The following is a 9,186-nucleotide window of genomic DNA, read 5'->3' as shown; positions in this document are numbered from 1 at the left end:
TATTCTACTCTAGAAAACACAGGATTACGTTCAATTCATTCAATATTCAGAAACAACACGCTGCCCCTGAGATGTCGCCGCCCCCAAGTATCATCCCTGTCTTATAAGTTGTTTTATAAGACCAACTGGGCTGACCAAAAACTAGTTTCCTAATTGCAACAGTAGGTATCGACCTTCATCCGAAACGATTTTGTTATTAACCACGCATTACACTATATATTTTAATTACAAGCGACCAAAGGAATCGATTTATTTGAATCACAATTCAAATGAAAATCGCGTTTATAATTATTAATTTAATGACTAACAAACGACTAACAAAATAAAATTGTCCAAAATACTTTGATGTGAATTGAATTCACTCGCGGCTATCTGAACTTTTTTGTACCAAATGTTCTTTTTATCTTTATTTCCTTTCGTTATTTATTTTTAAATGCGGAATTAAATAAAATTTCTTTATGTTTGTATGATAGTATAAATGAAGTTCCGTTTAAATTGAAATATTTATCTCTTTCTTTATTGACGCAAAGCACAACGCTCGTTCTATATATTGTTTTGGGGACTTGGCTTCCTGTTAAGGCCAATTCACACTATAGCTCAGGTCATGCTCCGGTCAAAATATTGTAACATGCTATTTCAACAGGAATATTTGAAGGTCAGGTCACGGTCAGAACATGTTCATAAGAAATACAAGCTACAATAATTGACCGGACCGTGATCTGACCGTGACGTGACCGATACTGTGAATTTTATCTTTAGTGTTTATCAAAAAGTCATAAAAAACCAATTTCAGTTAAACAGGTGATTGCTTTAAATTATATTTGTAAAGCACTGTTGCAATAAGGCTCACAGCATTGCAATTAAGCAAGCATAATTGTATTTTAACATCATCTTATAAGCAAAAACGTTTTCAGTTTTCGTTTGAAGCTTATTACACTGTGGTTTAGGTATAGCGTATAGAGTAGGTATTGTCTTGATAACTTCAGTATGCTTTAAGAGATTTAGTTCAAATTTTGCATAGCCGTCTTTATTGTAGTGCATCTCGAGAAATGAGTAGTACAATACAAAGGACGTCGCAGTATGATGTCAATTAGTCCCATTGGATTTTCCGAGAGTCCATTTTGAAGTATAGTTACAAAGGGCCCATCTTGGAATACAGCCGCGATATTTCACTACAATACAATGTACATAATGTTGAATTACTTTCATATACGTAGATTCATTTAATAAACAAATGAAAATTGGCGTTTGGTTGCGTTCAAGTTTGCATTGGAACGTACCCGTGAGGAGAATATAATTTGGCTCTCAGTATTTTCTTTGGCGAAGACAAACCCATGGCCATGTTAAGGGTACTCAATAGAGAGAAGTATATAAGTAGATGATTTTTAAAGTTTTAAATCCAGTGAAGTAGTAAGTGTTGACCTCAGGAGCTCTGAAATGAAGCCTAAATTTTCACAATATGGAGATAATCAGAACGGTGATGTATCACTAACGTTAAACTTAACGTGCAGGTTACCTGTCATTTTGCCTATACTAAATAACGCAAAATAACGTTTCTTAGCAGATAACTTGCACGTTAAGTTTGACGTTTCTGATACATCACAGGGCTGATTATCTTGTTGGAATTTGGGTCCTATCAAAAGACAATCGTTTAAACCGTTATTATTGAAATCTACCGCGCTAGCATCAATCAGCACTTTTAAGATTGGCGGTAGAGCTTTCAGCTTTTATAACGCCGTGATTAAGGATATAATAAAATTATCTTTATTTTGAGTTGGGAAAGCCATGGGTCTCATTTAATTTATACAGTTACATATTCTTTAAACACTGGCTATACTCTACGTGTAAAGTTGAATTTTTGAATCATCTTTGAGTAGATTTTTTTAAGGGTTCGCCCCCCTTGAATAGCAATTAAACAGGATATCTTCCATCACTATTTTTAAAAGTCGCATTTTTAAAAATTCTTCAGCTGCTAAATCTTCCAAAGAAAACCTCACATATTTTACTAATCATTTCCAAGTTTACTACTCACACCGATGGTGAAACCAATATACGTAATTGCAACCTAAAATCAATTCATTTACATACATGATTCGGGATTCGCCATTCCCTTTGATTTCTGCCTCTTTACTTTTCTTACTCAGGCCCAGAAAAGCTTCAAAATAGTTTTCCTCTGTCACCAAAGTCCTCAATATCCTCGACAGAGTCCTCGCCATTGTCAACTGAACCCCATAAATCCCGTGTAGCGCAGTTCAGTGGAAGCTGGACTGTGGTACTAAGGGTCCCTGGTTCGAATCCGGGGTCGGGCATGGATATTTGTAAATGTATAGTGGGTTGGGTTGGGTAGAGCAGCCTTGGCTGAAACCCCGCCCACTTAAAAATAAAGGCAAAATAAAATAAATAGACGTCTTGTTGCAAAACTTATAGCGTACACTATGAAAAGCAAGTCACGGCAAAAGCACTTTCTAACAATGTCGAAGTAGGTGCAGACACTGCCACTACTAAAGTTGTAGGAAATTCGCATTGAAAAGAAATATATGGTAAAAACTAGACTTTGCCGCTATGGGTTTTTCGGCAAACAATGTCACGTGCGAGATAAGCGATGCATCAGTTCTGGCGGAGTACATGGGATTTCGAGTGTTCAAAAATGGTGTGTTATCAAGAACGAAGAAATCATTGATGCAATACAAAGTTAAGTGTTATTGTCTTTAAGCCAGTTGTGGTGTATTAAAAGTGAGTTTCTTTGTTTCTGAGAAGAATCTGTCAGATTTGTGTTAAAGGGTGTGTTTCGCCGATGACTCCTGTCATCACTGACAGATTGACATTAATCAAAAGTTCTATATAAAAATTGAAATTTTATATTAAAATACGATTTCGGGTAAAATTTCAATACAAAACTCGTCTGTAAAATGACAGTACCTGACTCGGACATTAAAGTACTCGGGGCCTCGCACTTCAATATTTCCTCGCCAGTGATGTATCATTTCCTAAATTAAATAACTATGAACGTAAAGTACGTAAAATTTTTTGGTTCAATAAACATTTAATTAATAAATCTTTCGTTTCATAAACAAAATACGAGCATCAAAATAGTATTGCTTCAAGTTTTCACATTGTAAAACTAGTATTTTCATAACGATATTGAGATAAAACTCGTTTTGACTAAAACGGTTAGTTAAAAACAGAATTCACGTCTCACGGGAAAATGTAAATGGGTTATTACTAATTTCTTTAGTTAAAACCAGATTTACTAGTGAAAACCAGTTATAACAAGTACGTTAACTTGTTTCGCGTTTTCATTGGTTAAAACTAGTGTTAACTAAAATCGAGGTTTGACGGTAACATACAATAAAGTTGAAAGATATCTTTAGCTGTACTCTGATATCAAATAATGCTTCTTTTTTTATACGAATACGTGGTACGTTTCTACTTTCCGTACTTATATAAATCAAGGATAAAGGATGTTAGCTCGAAAAGGGGAGGATGAAATAATATCGGATTAAAATAACGTCTTTCTTCATATGTAGACTGTCACAGTTCACAGTTCATAGGTTATTCAATTCTTTGGTCTTATCGATCGTCTGCATTTACGATTCAAGCAAATACGATAAAAACTTGACAGCAACTTTCATGTTATTTACGAGGTGGATCTTTTGTCAAGCAAGTTAAACACATGTCCCATTTACTACAGCAAGCAGACACGTGAACTAAAGCCCTTCAAAGCACGTTCTGCTGTTTTAATTCACTTTTCATTTGTAAAGTTTTCTATTTCTGCACGTTCATTCTTGGTTGTGTCCCATGTTAGGGAGTTGAGGAACTGTAAAGGTACATTTTATCGGCTGATTGATTCGACTGCGGTTTTCCGTTAATTTTGATTTGTGCAATGTAAAATCACGATGTTTCTTAATTGGTGGGGTAAACATTGTCTGTCGGTTCATAATCTGCACGCCAACCCTTTTGCATTAATACAGTGGAAAGCAGTTACGTACAATCAGATATATTCTAGACCCAATGTCGATGAAACTCTCGGAAATGGTTGAATATCATTTTCAGATGCTCAGTGCGCTATATAAGGTTGGACACACAAAAATTGAAAGTGCTGCCTTAAGAGTATCACTAAATTATGTTAAGGCTTGAGATCACAGTGGGAATTTGTTGCCAGGGCAAGTTCATTTGTTAACATAATGGCATCACCGGAACTTTAGCGCATCGTGAGTTGGCTGAACTATTGAGCTATGTCCGGTGTGTGATGTCCTGAAGTGATGAGAACGTCTGACCACCCGGAAGTGGTAGAAGATGCTAAAATTCCTTCGAAAGCGGCGTCTCTTTTTAAACGAAACCCAAAGTTCCCATTGAAGGGCAGCGCACAGGTGGTAGGAGGAATTGACAAAGATTAATAAAGTATGGATGGCGGCAATTAACATTCCCTGCGTTTTCATTAACGCGTCAGCTGTTTTTCAGCTCACAAACAAGGGAGGTAAATGAAGGTCGACAAACGAAAAGCACGGCGCCAACAAAATGCGCGCTAAAATTGAGTGGTTCAAATTACAACAATAGATGGAGCCATCTACGGCTTCCCAAAAGGTACAAGGATCATTCATACTATCTTCCATGTAACTCATATCTCAGTGAAAGGTATTATCAGGTCAAATACGGCGAAAGCCAGTCTACTCTATAACCAATAAACGCAGGCGTTCCACAGGGCAGTGTCCTAGGACCAATCCTATACCTACCAGATATTCACAGCTGACCTACCACACAATGATAACGCAATGACGGCTACCTTTGCGACCGATACCGCTATATTAGTTTCTCCCCGGATCCAACACAAGCATCGGCAATACTACAAAGTAGTCTGGACAACATACAAAAATGGCTACATAGGTGACGAGTACAAATAAATAAAAATAGTTTGACAGCTATCACATTTACGACATACTCTTAATAATAATAATATTTATTGCCCTCATAAACACAAATACACACATGTGATGTACTTTTTGGACGAAACATGAAATTTGGGTATACTGCGCCCTTTAAGTATTACATCACATTTACTTGTTAGCCCTAGGGCTACATGTAAATTAGGCATACTATTAAAAAAATTCACAAATAATTTTACGTGACACATGATTCTTGTTCTCTAATTGTTTTTCCGTAGCAGATTTTGCCTGCCCTAAATTTGGAAATAACGCATTTTCTTGTGTCACCTTCTACCTAATCTCTAAAATGGAGCATATTAGTGGCCACTTTTTTTAGAACAGATGCATGAAGAAAAAATTCAGGTCCACACCCGCTTTTATCATTATAATAGAATGAAATGTTTTGCACTCCCCTTATAATCAATTTGAGACAGCGGGAATATTCTAAGAGGGCTATTATTCCGACAATGGAATGGAATGAGCTTTATTTGTCGTGCTGTTCGCCTCTTTTGCTAAATTCTACAAAGCTTTAGCAAAACTGCCTACTTTAGGGCATAATGAACCAAATCTGGCTAATTTGCTCAAATACGTCGCGGAAGTATTACTCGAGTCGGTGGTATAAGAGATATGGTCAAAAACGAATGGAAGTATACGTCGCTTCAATCGGCACTTTACTTAATAAGGCACTAGAGTGAAAGAAAGACATTTGTTGGTTTTGAGTAGTGGATTTATGCGCAAATTACCCTCGTTATTAGGTTTGATTTTTTTCTGGTGTAGGAAACGTTGCGTAATAAAAATGAAATGGACGCATGGGTATAAAAAATTTTACAGGCGAAGTGTACTTGAATTTTACGAGTGTTCATTTCCACCTGCGCATGTTATATGCCCTCTGAAGTTGGCGGTCGATATCATAGGTATAACTGCAATATGGAAGTGGAATTGTTTTACAAAGGAAATAAAATTCATAAGCGAAATAACGTTTGCAGTTACACATCTATCAAATGTCCATCAATATGGTTTTTATTAAATTTTACGGTTTGGTTCCGTTTTTTCGGTAATAGTTCCCCGCGGTCAGGTAGATTTATGCGATATTCTCGTTTTAAAACTCCGATGAAATCCTAAAAATGTACAAAGTATGCCATTAAAATTTTTATACGTGCCGTTTTTTCGTTTACAAGAGCGAGGCAAATTAATGTTCCTAACAAACGAGAGTTTTTAGTTAATGTCCTGTTTGTACAAAGTTTACGCACAGATCAACTCTTGTACTGGTATTCCTCCCTTATTAGGGTGGTAATAAAGCATGTCACGACGATTTATTTTAATGTCATCGTCTGTCGCCAACTTTAATCTATTATTAATATATGTCAATGAATCTGCCTTTATTTATATCTGAAGATCTTTAATTGTCTTGCCAAAAGCTCTTACGTTTACTATCTTAGTTTCAATGCAGTCTGTACTTAATTTAAGTTTAACATGCATGTAAAATGTTACTGCTAATCCAGAGTGATTTGTGCATTGCCTACTTGAACCGAAATTTATGTACTTACTCGTTTTATTTCAGGAGTTTCGCTTCCAATTAAGATTTCGTTAACGTTCGCCTTGATATATGACGCCTCCAGATTGTTTCCAGCTATACATTTTTATTACTAATAGTATATGAGTACGAAAATTCGAGTCGTTAAACGATTTTCTATCACTATCCAAGTGTTGGTGTGTTATTGAGGTTAATATTTTCTCTATAACCCTTTCGTCTATAGTCTGATACAAATGTTGCTTTTACGTCTAGTACTTTGTTATTGCGTTTGAGGTAATACGATTCTTTTTCTACTAATAACATGATGAAGCTTTCTTCGAACAACTACATAACAGCTTTGTACTTCAATTCTGCAAAGTATAATATAATTGTTTTGTATATACAAATAATACAAGATGGCAAGATGAAATTTTTCGGACATCCTAATTAAGATGGACAAGAGCGGTCTCCTTTTTGTGTTATTAAGAGAAAGCGGTCAAGATTGTTTTTGCACAAAAGACCAAAAGTTTATAATATTTACACTAATTGACTGCTCAACTTTTCGTAAATGGACCCTCAATTTTGTTTTTTTATATTTTCGAAATTAATAGCTTTTCAATTTCAGATTGCGTATAACAGCCCCGGTAAACCATACAGGATATGACCTGGTGCTATTACTACGTAGAGGAACAAAGAGATTAAGAAGTTCATAAATAACATTGTAGAATTGTAAACATGCAAGGTTAACATCTGTATGAATGCAAAGGAACGACCAATCGACATTAAGCAGAGAATTATATAGACCAACAAAGTCAGCTTTGTTAAGATTATAGGTTTTGATATATCTATTGACAGGGAATTTGTTCTGAGCAACACATTTCAACGTAAGGGTAAACCATAGTGCAGGATGGTGGTGATCCTCATGAACTAACGGCGTCGCATCATGACTGACTACAGTATTTATATCTGCCATAACAAGATCCAAGAGTCTATTGTGACAATTTGCGATACTGTTAAATTGACTAAGATTAACCAAATCCATTAAGTTATATATCAATTAAGATTTCCTATCATTATTGCCATTATTGGTAAAATGTGGGATATTAAAATCCCCATAATTACAATATTTTTATCAAAATTTGCGCACATCTGCTCTAAGAAGTTTACCAGCAAAGCCATATTATTTATCGTAGCATATACAACAAATCCGTAAACTGTATACAAATCAAAATAGCACTTACAACCTACAACATCAATTGATGGAACTGTTCTATGCAATTCAGATATATCCAAACGATTCACATGTTTACAGTTTTTTTTTATAGCAAGAACCACCCCATTTCTGGTTTGTTACCTGATATTGACGATCGCATCTTACAACATAGTAACAGTCAGGGAAGTATTCCGCATTGGAAATCGAAGGTGTTAGGGCAGTTTCCACAAGTCCAATTAAATCAAATTCAGACACACTAACAGATGCCACGAATTCGTCCACTTTTGAACGAAGACCACGCACGTTTTGAAGTAACACATTAGATCTATTTCATTGTTTAAAGAAATAATCTTAGGGACACCCCGTACATATTTAATCTTTAAGTTAGTTTCTCCGGCTGCAACGCGTTCATCCAATTCTTTCTTAACTTTTCGATAATAACCGATTTGCTTTGGGGTTCTATCAAATGAAATCGAAATGTATTTAAACGCTGGATTGCTCTTCAATTGATGGGATTTAAGGACATTGTTACGGACAAATTTTTCTTCATTTAGAATTACTTTTATTGGACGTGGCCTAGTGCTTGCGGGGTCAAATCTTCCTAGTCTAAACGTAGAAAACTGGACGTCGTTCAATCCTGAATCAGTCTGAGGTAATATTTCCTGAACCTCTCGCGTATCTTGTTGAGCATTATTATTTTCTGGTATGCCATAAACCACTACGTTACGCTTCCTTACTTGCCGTTCATTGATTTCGTAAATGAAGTCCTCATAATGATCCTCAATAAGACTGTCGAAATTGGGAGCTTGAAACTGAGATCGTCCGTTCTTTAATTCATCAATTTCATTTTTAAGAGACAACAGCAATTGTTTTATTTCTATAATTTCTGTATTTTCTTTGACGCAATCATTCCAGTGATAAGCAATACGAGGATCCTTCTTTAATATGCATTGAATTTCGCCTTGTGATAAACCTATGCAGGTTAAGTGCATATAATTTCTACACTTATCACACTTTATCGCCTTATCACAGTTCAAAGCATCATCGCAAATACCACTTACTAATTGCAGGCATATCACAATATTTTAGCGTAAATTAGACCGAAACTAGCTTCACTATAGACTATAGTGAAGCTAGTTTCGGTCTAATTATAGTACCTAGCAATTATTAAATATAACATTTGAGACACAAACCCAACACGTCTGTACTGAATGGAATCGAATATAAATAAATTATATATAAATATAATATATATAAATAAATTATGATTAAATTGTGATTTTTGTTTATTATATAATCATTGTAGTTGGTAAAAATACTAGATATTGTTGATTAACTGCCAAACCACCTAGTATCAAATAAGCTTAATCGTATTCATTAAATGTATAATTGTAAAATTAATTTTTATTCAAAAAATTCACAGATTTCGCATTTCTTGCAACCATCGGAGACATTGGAAATGATAACCGTATAACCTATAAAACCATAAATAACCCTTATTCACACGGAATAATCTTGCTCAGCTCGCTCGTGTCGCA

This window comes from Photinus pyralis, unplaced genomic scaffold, assembly GCF_008802855.1.
Source record: "Photinus pyralis isolate 1611_PpyrPB1 unplaced genomic scaffold, Ppyr1.3 Ppyr1.4_LG2, whole genome shotgun sequence".
NCBI classification, from domain to species: domain Eukaryota; kingdom Metazoa; phylum Arthropoda; class Insecta; order Coleoptera; family Lampyridae; genus Photinus; species Photinus pyralis.
The sequence above is the reverse complement of the archived record's forward strand: the minus strand, read 5'-3'. Positions refer to the sequence as shown.